This window comes from Panthera leo, chromosome B4 (genome assembly GCF_018350215.1).
Source record: "Panthera leo isolate Ple1 chromosome B4, P.leo_Ple1_pat1.1, whole genome shotgun sequence".
Taxonomy (NCBI): Eukaryota; Metazoa; Chordata; class Mammalia; order Carnivora; family Felidae; genus Panthera; species Panthera leo.
The window spans coordinates 114,309,212-114,323,276 of NC_056685.1; the positions used below are offsets into that span (position 1 = coordinate 114,309,212).

Sequence of the window (14,065 nt, forward strand, 5' to 3'; positions counted from 1 at the left end):
TAAAAATGAAAGGAAAAGTGATATTGCAAGCTTCTTTCATTAGGGATGAGGAGGTCTGTGTGTGTGTACATATGTATACACATGTTCATGTCTGTTGTTGAAGAGCAGTTTCCAAGACCCCTCAACTCTCCTCCGAATTGGTTACATTTAGCACTTGACCACATTGAATTTAACTCTTTACTCCAGACTGGACTTGTATTGTTCATGTTTCCTGAAAAACCCGTAATATCTTAAGGTTAAGAAGCCTGTCTTGTATTTCTTTTGTATCCTCCACAGTGCCTGCCACAATGTTTGTATTAGGTTTAAAGATGGGGCATCTGGGGGTGCCTGGGTGGCTCAGTCAGTTAAGCGTCAGACTTCAGCTCAGATCATGATCTCATGGTCTGTGAGTTTGAGCTCCGTGTCGGGCTCTGGGCTGACAGCTCAGAGCCTGGAGCCTGCTTTGCATTCTGTGTCTCCCTCTCTCTCTGTCCTGCCCCTGCTCATGGTCTGTCTCTCTCTGTCTCAAAAATAAAAACATTAAAAAAAATTGTTTTTTAAAAGATGGGGCGTCTGGCTGGCTCAGTTGGTGGAGCTCGCAACTCTTGATATCAGGGTTGTGAGTTCAAGCCCCACATTGGGTATGGAGATTGCTTAAATATCAAATCTTTTTTAGGGCACATGGATGCCTCAGTCGATTGAGTGTTCGACTCTTGATTTCGGTTCAGGTCATCATCTCATGGTTAATGGGATCAAGCTCCGCATCAGTCTCTGCACTGATGGCATGGAGCCTGCTTGGGATTCTCTCTCTCCCTCTTTTTCTGCCCCTCCTCCAACTTGCTCTCTCTCTCTCAAAATAAATAAATAAACTTAAAATCATTTTCTTTTTTTTGAAAGAAAGAAATGCACCCAATGTTCCATGAGAACCAGTCCTATTAACCATCCAATCTTTGAAATAAATTGTTTTCATTCTCTAACTATAAAACTAAATGCTAATATTATTTTGTGGAACATCTTGACACCATAATAATCTGCATTTATATGATATGGTTGCAAATATTATTATTATTGTGAAAAATACTATTTTTGTGCTTGCTCTCTGGATATTTTAAGGTCTCAGACATAATTTTATAAATGTAGTAAACAGGAGTAAGTAAGTAATAGCATAGAGTCCACAATCCCCGAATCTCTAGTAGATTGCATTTAAGGGTATGGAGAGACCCCCCAGGAGGGAGAGTTGCAGACATCATAGAGTCATCTGGGAACTCAGACACTTTAATTTTTTTTTTAACGTTTATTTATTTTTGAGACAGAGTGAGACAGAGCATGAACGGGGGAGGGGCAGAGAGAGAGGGAGACACAGAATCAGAAGCAGGCTCCAGGCTCTGAGCCATCAGCCCAGAGCCTGACGCGGGGCTCGAACTCACGGACCGTGAGATCATGACCTGGGCCGAAGTCGGACGTCTAACCGACTGAGCCACCCAGGCACCCTCAGACACTTTAACTCATACCAGAATATAGCACTGCTACAGAGAAACCTCTTGTCTTAGCCAAGTCTAAAATCAATTCCTTTCGAAGCAACAGGTATTTACTAAAACTACTTTTGTTGTATTCTTTCTTTCCCTCTTTCCTAATTCCAGGCAGTTTCCGCCCCTACATCTGGATTCTGATTTACAACCTTATGACCAGCTCATGACTGGTAATAATCTTATTCTTGAGCCCTGCACCTGGATTATTGGCCAGGCCACCTGATTCCAACTTTGCCTCTAACTTTCTAACAGCAGATCCAGATGCCGATTGCCCTTGTCTGGGATTTATAGGTGGGTCCATTTCATGTAGCAGTTCTTAATATTTTTGAGGGGTTCCTTGAGAATGTATGAAAACTATGAACTCATCCACTCCAAAAAAAAAAATGTACATTTATACACACACAAAGATTTGCATACAATTTCAAGAGGTTCATGATCCTACAGAAGCCACTTTCAAGGGGCTTCTGTTGGTAGTAACCTGCAGTGTAAAAAAAAATAATAATAATAACCTATAAAACAATGCAATCTGGGAGCGCCTGGGTGGCTCAGTCGGTTAAGCATCCGACTTCGGCTCAGGTCACAATCTCGCGGTCCGTGAGTTCGAGCCCCGCGTCAGGCTCTGGGCTGATGGCTCAGAGCCTGGAGCCTGTTTCCGATTCTGTGTCTCCCTCTCTCTCTGCCCCTCCCCCGTTCATGCTCTGTCTCTCTCTGTCTCAAAAATAAATAAACGTTAAAAAAAAAAAATTTAGAAAAAATAAAAAAATAAAAAAAAAAACAACAATGCAATCTGTATAATAAAGGATCAATTTTTATGCCCACCAATGAATAACTTCCTTTCAACTTTTAGATAGAAGGGAGAAGGAGATAAATACAGCTATCCAGAACTAAATTAATAAACTTCTATGGTTCTTTCTAACCCTGATAAACTAAGTTTCTAAACAGCCACAAAAATTCAAAGCCCTCCTCTGTTTCAGTCACCATAAACAGATGGAATTAATTCTGGGTGGAGTTTGAGAAAAGCTAGCACTTGTCTTTATCACTTCCAAGATTTTTCTTCTAAAAAATCACCAAAGTAATATATGTACATTGAAGAAACGTTGGAGAGTGAGGAAGAGCATCAATAAGAGTTTTAAGTCACTCACAATCCTAGCACTAAAGATACCTAATTGTCAATATTTTAATGTACAAATTTCCAGTCTTTTTTTATTCATATTTGTTAGACTGCCAGGACACCTTTCCTTAAAGTTCTCCTTCCAGTTCAAGTTCTCCTTTTATAGAAGGACCTGTTGTGTGTTCAAAGATTTAGTTCAATCTTTAGGGATGTAAGACACTTCTAGACTACCTAAGACGCCCTAGGCCTATACATGTCTGCACTCTGACTACAGATTCACCCGCCAGTCTCTTCATTTATACACAGTGTGGACTCTAGCTGAAGGCAAGGATCTATCAGAGATTGATATCGTGTCTTATGATTATTAGGTCTGCCATCAATGTTTGTCATTGTGATGATAATTAGTTTTGAAATTCTATTGACTGAGTTGAACATTTGGCTCCACTGCCACCTTCTAGTCTTGTGAACTGGGCAAGTTATAGAACTCATCTGTGCCTCAATATTCTCATCTGTAAAATGGGCACATTGGTGGAGAATAAATGAGTTCATACCTATAAAGTATGATGACACAGGGTGTCACCTAGGAAGCACTCAGGAGATGCTATCATTTCTATTCTTTCTATATTATTGTTATCATTATCATGAGGTTTTCTGGTTTGTTAGTTCTGCTCTGTCACTGTTGGTCCAGTCATCTAGTCTACTCTACCCTAGCAAACTCTCCGCAGACCTCAATGATTTTGCCTCAGAGTTTTTCAAGCACATTCCTTTATTCAGTTGATACTTTTTGAGAATGACTATGTGCAGGCCCTACAATTGGCTTTAGATACACCAAAGACCTGTCCTTGGAGTCTCTCAGGAGCAACAGATAACATAACATAACATAACATAACATAACATAACATAACATAACATAACATAACACAACACAACATAACATAACATAAAAATAACATAACAAAAATAACATAAAACAAAACAAAGTAGATGGGGGGGGGGAGGAGAAAGTAGGGAGGAGGGCACTTGTTGGGATGAGCACTGGATGTTGTATGGAAACCAACTGACAATAAATTGTATTTTTAAAAATTAAAGTAAAATAAAACAAAACAAAGTAAAATAAAATTAAATTAAATAAGTATTTTAATTCCAAGTGATGAGTGTGACCACGGAAGAAGTACAGGGGACCTAAAGAAGGATGGCAACCAGACTTTGCAGGAGGAGGGAGGTAATGCCTAATCCCTCTCTAAATTGAGTCCTGAAGCAGGAGTTAGCCAAAGAGGTGACAGCCAGACAGAGAGGTTATGGTTGGAAAATAAGAGATTGGACTATGAGCTCTAAGATCACTTCCAGTTCAAAACTGTAGGACTCTGCTGTCCACCCCGTGTGGAAACCCACTTGACCCTTCCTGCTACTTGCCTAAACCCCTGCGAAATGTGATTTTAGCTTCAGGCAGCAAAAGGGATATTTGGGGAAAGCATGAGCTGCCATTAATGCTCACTAAAGCAGCCACGCTTTTTTTCTTTTATATGTGCAACTGATATATTCTCAGCATTATGTTAAATGCTATAAAAACTGTGCTTCTAAAAAGTCCCCTCTTCCAACCGAACCACCAGCCCTAAGTCCCACCTAAAAAGAAATTCCACAGTGATGTCTCTGGTACTTTGTGGTCCTTGCAACATTTCACTCACAGAGTCCCCCTTAGAATCTCTTGTAGGGCTGGTTTAATGGTGATGAATTCCTTCAGTTTTTGTTTGTTTGGGAAAACCTTTATCTCTCCTTCTATTCTGAATGATAGACTTGCTGCTTGGCTGCATATTTTTTTCTGTTCATCACATTGAAGATTTCCTACCATTCTTTTCTGGCCTGCCAATTTTCAGTAGATAGGTCTGCTACTAGCCTTATGTGTCTACCTTTGTATGTTAGGGCCTGTTTATCCCTAGCTGCTCTCAGAATTCTCTCTTTATCCTTGTATTTTGCCAGTTCCACTGTGATATGTCGTGCAGAAGATCAATACGAGTCACGTCTGAATGGAGTTCCCTGTGCCTCTTGGATTTCAATGCCTGTTTCCTTCCCAAGATCAGGGAAGTTCAAAGGCATCAAAATTAGCAAAGATGAGGTTAAGCTTTCACTTTTTGCAGATGACATGATATTATACATGGAAAACCCGACAGACTCCACCAAAAGTCTGCTAGAACTGATACACAAATTCAGCAAAGTCACAGGATAAAAAATTAAAGTACAGAAACCAGTTGCATTCTTATACACTAATAATGAAGCAACAGAAAGACAAATAGAGAAACTGATCCCATTCACAACTGCACCAAGAATCATAAAATACCTAGGAATAAACCTAACCAAAGACGTAAAAGATCTGTATGCTGAAAACTATAGAAAGCTCATGAAGAAAATTGAAGAAGATACAAAGAAATGGAAAAACATTCTGTGCTCATGGATTGGAAGAATAAATACTGTTAAAATGTCAATACTACCCAAAGCTATCTACACATTCAATGCAGTCCCAATAAAAATTGCACCAGCATTCTTCTTGAAGCTAGAACAAGCAATCCAGAAATTTGTATGGAACCACAGAAGACCCCGAATAGCCAAAGTGATATTGAAGAAGACACCAAAGTGGGAGGCATCACAATCCCAGACTTTAGCCTCTACTACAAAGCTGTAATCATCAAGACAGCATGGTATTGGCACAAAAACAGACACACAGACCAATGGAATAGAATAGAGACTCCAGAATTTGACCCACAAAAGTACGGCCAAATAATCTTTGACAAAAAGCAGGAAAGAATACCCAATGGAAAAAAAGACAGTCTCTTTAACAAATGGTGCTGGGAGAACTGGACAGCAACATGCAGAAGAATGAAACTAGACCACTTTCTTACACCATTCACAAAAATAAACTCAAAATGGATGAAGGACCTGAATGTGAGACAGGAAACCATCAAAACCCTAGAGGAGAAAGCAGGAAAAAACCTTTCTGACCTCAGCCACAGCAATTTCTTACTTGACACATCCCCAAAGGCAAGGGAATTAAAAGTAAAAATGAACTACTGGGACCTCAGATAAAAAGCTTCTGCACTGCAAAGAAAACAATCAACAAAACTAAAAGGCAACCTACAGAATGGGAAAAGATATTTGCAAATGACATATCAGACAAAGGGCTAGTATCCAAAATCTATAAAGAACTCACCAAACTCCACACCCGAAAAACAAATAATCCAGTGAAGAAATGGGCAGAAAATATGAATAGACACTTCTCTAAAGAAGACATCCAGATGATCAACATGCACATGAAAAGATGCTCAACGTCCCTCCTCATCAGGGAAATACAAACCAAAACCACACTGAGATATCACCTGATGCCAGGTGGCTAAAAAGAACAAATCAGGAGACTATAGGTGCTGGAGAGGATGTGGAGAAACAGGAGCCCTCTTGCACTGTTGGTGGGAATGCAAACTGGTGCAGCCACTCTGGAAAATAGGGTGGAGGTTCCTCAAAAAATTAAAAATAGATCTACCCTATGACCCAGCAATAGCACTGCTAGGAATTTACCCAAGGGATACAGGAGTGCTGATGCACAGAGGCACTTGTATCCCAATGTTTATAGCAGCACTCTCAACAATAGCCAAATTATGGAAAGAGCCTAAATGTTCATCAACTGATGAATGGATAAAGAAGTTGTGGTTTATGTATACAATGGAATACTACTTGGCAATGAGAAAGAACGAAATATGGCCCTTTTGTAGCAACGTGGATGGAACTGGAGAGTGTTATCCTAAGTGAAATAAGTCATACAAAGACAGATACCATATGTTTTCACTCTTATGTGGATCCTGAGAAACTTAACAGAAGACCATGGGGGAGGGGAAGGGGAAAAAAAAAGTTAGAGAGGGAGGAAGGCAAACCATAAGAGACTCTTGAAAACTGAGAATAAAGTGAGGGTTGATGGCGGGGGTGGGAGGGAAGGGAAAGTGGGTGATGGGCATTGAGGAGGGCACCTGTTGGGATGAGCACTGGGTGTTGTATGGAAACCAATTTGACAATAAATTTCATATTAAAAAACATTTTTTTAAGCGAAAAAAAAAGAAAAGAAATTCCACAGTCCTTTGTGTAGCTACCTGCTATAGACTGAATGTTTGTGTCACTCTAAAATTCATGTTAAAATCCTAACTCCCAACGTTGATAGTATTAAAAAATGTGCCTTTATGAGAAAGAATGAAATATGGCCCTTTGTAGCAACGTGGACAGAACTGGAGAGTGTTATGGTAAGTGAAATAAGCCATACAGAGAAAGACAGATACCATATGTTTTCACACTTATGTGGATCCTGAGAAACTTAACAAAAACCTGTGGGGGAGGGGAAGGAAAAAAAAAAAAAAAAAAAGAGGTTAGAGTGGGAGAGAGCCAAAGTATAAGAGACTCTTAAAAAATGAGAACAGGGGCACCTAGGTGGCTCAGTCGGTTAAGCGTCCAACTTCGGCTCAGGTAATGATCTCACGGCTGGTGAGTTCAAGCCCTGCGTCAGGCTCTGTGCTGACAGCTCAGAGCCTGGAGCCTGCTTCGGATTCTGTGTCTCCCTCTCTCTCTGACCCTCCCCTGTTCATGCTCTGTCTCTCTGTCTCAAAAATAAATAAACATTAAAAAAATTTTTTTTTTTTTAAAAATGAGAACAAACTGAGGGCTGATGGGGGGTGGGAGGGTGGGGAGGGTGGGTGATGGGTATTGAAGAGGGCATCTTTTGGGATGAGCACTGGGTGTTGTATGGAAACCAATCTGACAATAAATTTCATATATTTAAATAAATAAATAAATAAATAAATAAATAAATAAATAAATAAATATAAAAATAAAAATAAAAATAAAAATAAAAATAAAAAGTGTGCCTTTAAGGGGCACCTGGGTGGCTCAGTCAGTTAAGCCTCTGACTTTGGTTTCAGCTCAAGTGATGATCTCACAGTTCTTGAGATACAGCCTTGCACTGGGCTCTGTGCTGGCAATGTGGAGCCTTCTTGGGATTCTCTCTCTCCCTCTCTCTGCCTCTCCCCACTCATGCTGTCTCTCTCTCAAAATAAATAAATATAAATTTTTAAAAAACATTAAAAAAAAAGTGTGCCTTTAAGAGATGATTAAGTCACAAGGGTAGAGCCCACATTAATGGGATTAGTGCCCTTAAGAGACTAAGGGGTGCTCCTCCGCCCTTTCCACCTTGTGAGGACACAAGGAACCAGGAAACATCTATGAATGAGGAAGTGAGTTCTCACCAGACACTGAATCTGCCAGCACCTTGATCTTGGACTTTCCAGTCTCCAGAACTGTGAGAAATAAATGTCTGCAATTTACATGCCACCTGGTTTATAGTATTCTGTTACAGCCGCCCAAATAGACTAAGACAGCCACGTTTCATCATTGATCCTTGAGAGGCCCCAATTATTTATGTCCCTTTGTCCTCATAGCTCACTCCAAATCCCCTCCTCACAAACAGCAGCTATACTTCTGGGTAAATGTATAGATCCTTTGTTCTTACCTACTACTACAAACTATGTCTTGTTTCATACAGATTTATTTGTAACTTATGTAAATGATAATATACCTTATTCTCCTTCTTAGGTTTCTCAAAAGGATTCTGTCCTTAAGATCTACCCATGTTGCTTTTTTTTTTTTAAACCCGTGTTGCTTTATGTACTTCTAATTGGTCCTTATGTTACCTGAACCTTAGCAGTGAGTACCTACCCATTTGACTTCTGAACATAGAAGTCAAAATCCTCCTAAGCCACATCAACACACACAAAACAAAAGGCTGATGCAAGTCCTTAAGTCCTTTCTCTAACTCCAAACAAGTGGCACTTTGAGTAATGCTTTACTGCTATTGCAAAGAAGGCAGGATTCTTGTAATATTTTAATGGGAAAGTTAAGTAATACTCCCTCTTTATTTGGACATGTGTTGCTTTTTCTCTTCTGTTTGGGAATCCTTCACTGAGGAAGGAGAAAGCCAACCTCATTAGCTAGAAAACAGAATCTACAGGAAATAACTAAACACATTTTAGTCACTGGGTGACAAAACTAAGATATGTGATTTGCATAAATTAAAAATACATCTACATAAAACAATATATGATTTACAATAATATACAAGAGCAAAATATATATATATTTACTCTGAGGAATATGATCAATTCAATCCTCAGAAGCTGAAGTCCCCAAACCAAAACAATAAACAAAAATCAAGGACAGATTTAAAAATCAGCATAAATAGCCAGGGAGAGAGAGACAGATTATCTGCATTTTCTATAGCGGAATATGATACATGATATAGTTACTATGCCAACAAGTCCATCTATGGATTGCCTCACAGCCTGTAACTCATTTGTAACACAAAGGTATCACTGGATCACCTGGGTTTCTGCACTCCTAGGACTTGTGATCTAGTTATAAGAATGAAATCTTGCTTCACAAGTCAGGGTGAACGCTAATAACCAAATCAGTCACCATTAAATTTTCACATAGAAATGACCATTATAAGTTTTTCAATTCATGGAATAATATTGGCTAAAATTTTTTTGCATAGTGAGTAATTTTTGTCATACCTTCTTATTTTATAAACATATTGCATATTTTACAAACTCCATTTTTTTAAAAATGTTTATTTATTTTTGAGAGAGATAGAACATGAGCGAGGGAGGGGCAGACAGAGAGGGAGACACAGAATCCGAAGCAGGCTCCAGGTTCTGAGCTGGCAGCACAGAGCCCAATGTGGGGTCAAACTCACAAACCGCGAGATCATGACCTGAGCCAAGTCAGACACTTAACTGACTGAGCCACCCAGGCGCCCTGCAAACTGCACTTTTGGTTATTCTAATCATTCTAGACTCTAATATTTGTATCGTGAATGTATACAACTTCTTTCTAACAACGTAGATTTATTTCCACACCCCATGAAATATAAAACATTTCTCTTCTCCTTTCTCTTTCCTTCCTCTCCTCCATTTTCCTAATGGCTTACAAATTCAACAACAATCAGCTCAGGGCCTATCTAGTTTCCTCCACACTCCCAACCCATCTTCCCTGTTCCAACAGCCCAGATTATTTTGAAGGCAATCTCAGAAAGCATATCATTTCAGTTCTGAATACCTGTAAGAGGTAAGGAGTTCCCTTTTTAAACATCATCATACCCCCCCATAACAATAGTTGCTTAATATCATAAAATGTTCATTGTCCACATTCCCTAGTTGTCCTAAAAATGTCTTTTTTCTCGTTTATTTTTAGTTTGTTTTAATCTATGTCAAAACAAGGTCCATACGTTATAATTAACATGTCTCTTATATCAAACATTCTTTTTTTAGCCTTTTTCCTCAAACAAAAATGCAGTATTTTTATGTAGCAAAAATAAGCAATTCTGAATGAGGCAGAAGTTTAAAATGCTGTCCTGAAGAAGGTGGTGAAAATGTCAAGTCATTGCCTTTGCAGAGGAGATAAACACTTGGCATATACCTTTCCCTGAATGATAAAGAAGGAGAAAGGGGAGCTGTGCTTCCGGGAAACATTTTTATCAGCCCTCCAAAACAGCACATACAGGTGATGCCTGTACAGTTAAATAGGAATTGAGGAAATAGGAGCTGTAAGTCTGAAAATCATTTCTTTACTTCAGTGAAGGGAAGCTTATAAACAGCCAAACCAGTCTCTTAAAGTTTTGCAAATGCTAGTTGCATTCAACCTTTTTAGGATTTTAATCCTAAAGTTTTAGTTTAATTTAATTTAAGCCTTTTGAATTTTCAACTATTGCTTATTCCATTCTAATCTGTGCCTTTCGTAAAAGAAAGAAAATCATTTTAGATGACATGAAATTGTAATCAAGACTTCCATTTTGCACTGTAAGAGTTTCTGTTACCATCCCACCTTAAACAAAGCTCCTTTTTAATTTTAAAATGGAAAAAAAATCCCAGTGTCAGAACACAACAAATACAAAATAAATACCAGGGAATAGAAGAGGCAAGACAAGCTTACAGTGAGTTAAGCAGGAGTTAAGAATACGGGCTACAAAGACAGAAGGCTGCCCCTGTTTCTTTGCCTGTAAAATGGGGACAATAAATACTGCTGCTGCTGGGATTATTCAAATGTGATCATGAAAAGCACCCAGCACTGAGTGATGTTCGGTAATGACTAGCTATGATTATCACTGGAAAGACATAGGAAGGGATCATTTGTCATGATCAGTTTTACCTTGAGAGACAGAACTTACTTTATGATAATACTGTGAGTCAGCTATAAGGGAAGTCAGCAAGCTCCCTGAACCACACCCCTATTCCACTGCCTCCCATGAAAAGACTGAGGGAAAAGAAATACCCTGCAGAGGGAAAGTTGGTTCCCCTCTCTGATGGCTCCAAATATTTGAAAATAGTACAAGAAATAGCTCGTGTACTATTAGTTCTAGGTAAGACAAGACTGTGCTCAGTGAACTAAACAGATTAACCTGAAATTGGACTCTGATCCCCAAGGAAACAGGCTGGTATAGCCCAGTCCTTACTGGCCCTGCAGAGGAAAAACACCATGTGTCTATCTCAACTGTGATCTGGTTGGATATGATCTAAGCTCTGAACAGTGCCTAAGCGCATTTCAGATGCATAATACCTGTTAGACAATACTAAGCAGGGAGCTTTAGGGAGGGGGGAGGCTGCACCCTAATACTGAGGAAATACTGAGGAACTGACGCCGGAAATGAAGATCCAGCATTGTAATTCTGCCTTCCTCTATTCCATCATTTTAGTCAGACAAATTTCCTTTTCTCTTAGCTGTTTCTCAAATAATTACAAAAACTAACTCAATAAATTAACTAACAAAAAAGTAAGGGGTGGTTATTTATATGATAGAATTCTTCCATTCAAATCATTTGTTGCAAAATTCCTTTTAAAATAAAACCCTTCCCTCCCAGTGTGAAAATTCACAGCCCTTCCCAAGCACCCGGCCCTCTCCATTACTCCTCTAACTACTTGAGGAAAAGAGCAGGAAAGGAGCAGGAGGGCAGACCTCCAATGAAAACTTCCTTGTTAATAATATTCCATGTTTGTTTAAGTGCTTTATAGTTTTAATGCACTCTCAGATCCACTGTGGTCTTTTATGAAATGGTATAAACGATACTATACCTATTTGACAGATGAGAAAAGTGACATATAGTGATCGGTGCAGTAAGACCTGAACCCAAGATCTTTTCAACCAAATGCAATGGTCTGGGACCTGACACGAGTGGTCCCAGGTTCATGCTCACCAGTTTTCTGTGCAGTTTTTTCCTCCCTTCAGTGAGTCAGTTCCAGGCATCCTCCTCCTTCCTCCTCAGTTAATTCTGATTCATGCTTCACCTCGTGTAATTACTAAATGGGAAAGATTTGAGTAAACCAACATCCAATCAACTAATATTCACTGAACACAAACTAGAAGCCAGACCTTTGAATTTTTAAGCAAAGGGAAACTTAATCTTCTCTATCATTCAGAAAGACTATGGTGAGATTAATCACTTTATCAATTTTTAGAACCAATTATCTAAAATAATATTTGCATATTGGCCAAAATGGAGTCCCTAGCTAGATGTGTTCAGTCCCTGTTTATAAATCTGGAAACACACTTCAAGTGGCTTCTGTAAGAAAGTAAGGCTTGGACAATGTCTCTGCATAGACTTGATAAGATTTCCAAGTGTGCCATGGTAAAAATCTCATTTCTTAAATCACTCATTCAACATTAGCTTACTGTACAAACTTGCTTGTGCTTGGTTCTGGAGTTAAGAAAGTGATAAAGTTAGATGCAGCAGTCGCGAACCTGAAGGAGGTTAGAATCTAGAACAGGAAGACCAGTGCCCTACTCTGGACTCACCAAGGGTCCCCAGGTTCTGAATGGTCAGGCCTCACAACCCTCTGGGCCAAAGGTGGAACCCAGCTACCCCCACCCCGTCTGTAGCCACATGGGCCTTCTCTCATTTCTATGAACTCTCCTGGTTCCTTCTCCCACTGGACTCTATAGAAGTCCCAGTTTCCTCAGCTTTGAAGTTCACCAGGCTCTTAGTGGCCTTAGCTCCACTTCCTCCTTCAGCCGTGAGCTCCTGACTTGCTGCCCTCAGGAAGCCTTTTCTGACTTGCAGGTCTGGTCATATCTGCCTCTGAAACCCTCTACCACCTTCAACCTAATCACATTTGTAGTTTTACATGTACTTGTGTGATTGTTTGATATTTGACTGTCTGCTCTCAGGTGCTTAAGATCCTGACAGGGCTGGGACTGGTTTTAGATGCCAATGCCTGGCACACAGTAGGCCCTCTAGGAATGAAAACGGAACAGTCAAGTATATGTGGAACTAAGTAGCCTGGGCTCTGTGGAGGGGTCAGGGTGGACTGGGTTAGCTTCTTAAACACTGGGCCTCCCTGTTCCTATCTTAACCCTTGAATGACACTCTGAAATGGAAAGATTGTTTGTCCCAAGTCCCCAGAAGACTTTAAACTCCTGGACAGCAGAAATCCCATTATATTTAGTGTTGTGGCCCCAGTACCTAGCTGCCTGTCACTGAGCATGAAATACACGTGCAAAACACTTCATAAATATTAGTCATTGCCAGTATTAATGAATACATTCCAGAGGGTGGGACAAAGTGGAAGATGTTATCCACAGCTTCAAAGAAATATTTAAGACTGAATGGACTCTCGCAAGACTACAAACGGGGGGGGGAGGTGGGGGGGGGCAGAGGGCATCTGCGCGGTTCAGTCGGTTGAGCTTCCGGCTCAGGTCATGAGCTTCCGGTTGGTGAATTAGAGCAGCAGGCCCTTCACTGGCAGCGTAGAGTCTGCTTGGGGTTCTCTCTCTCTCTCTCTCTCTCTCTCTCTCTCTCTGCCCCTCTCCAGCTCTCTAAGTAAATAAATAAACTTAAAAAAAATACAAACGACCCCCTAACCAAAGTGTTTTTTTTAAGGAAAAAAAAAAAGGAAATTTGCCTGCCCTCTTTTCTCTGGAAAGCAAACAAAACCCCCAAAGCAACACCTCCCCACCCCCCCCCAAACGAAAACCTCTGAACCAACGTCTTCCCCTTTCCGGGCCTTCACCTTCGTGTCTCCCCGCACTTCATGAGCGAACTCTGGGCGTCAGTTGCTGCGGAGACTGCAATCGCTGCGGTGCAGCCAGGCATTTCCTGACCCGGGTGCAACTTTGTGAGGATGTACGTAGTTGGACCTCCTCTCCTGGAGGTGGCATTTATGGGAGATGGGAAAGTGGTGGTGTTTATAAACAGGCAGGGAGGGGTCTTTGCCTCTTAGCTGACATTTTAGCCGGCCACCTCCATCCCGCGTTTGGAGGCGGCAGCCCCAGCCCGCAGGTACCGCGGACCACTGGACGCCACGCGGCCGAGGCCCCTCCCCCGCCGCAACGGTCCTGGCACGCAGGCGCGGTGGCGCGCGCGGGGCGGGAC

At 40.6% G+C, this 14,065-nt stretch overlaps 1 long non-coding RNA gene across 3 annotated transcripts in view; it reads right to left on the bottom strand.

Moving 5' to 3' along the window:
- The window catches only part of LOC122224916, a 114,627-nt gene extending 100,610 nt beyond the window's left edge, over positions 1 to 14,017 (bottom strand). For all 3 annotated transcript variants that reach the window (XR_006205014.1, XR_006205013.1, XR_006205015.1), the window contains exons 1-2: positions 13,704 to 14,017; positions 11,891 to 11,993 (exon numbers count right to left, since the gene is read on the bottom strand). This is a non-coding gene — a long non-coding RNA (uncharacterized LOC122224916). The remainder of the gene's footprint in view (positions 1 to 11,890; positions 11,994 to 13,703) is intronic.
- Positions 14,018 to 14,065: the final 48 nt, after the last annotated feature.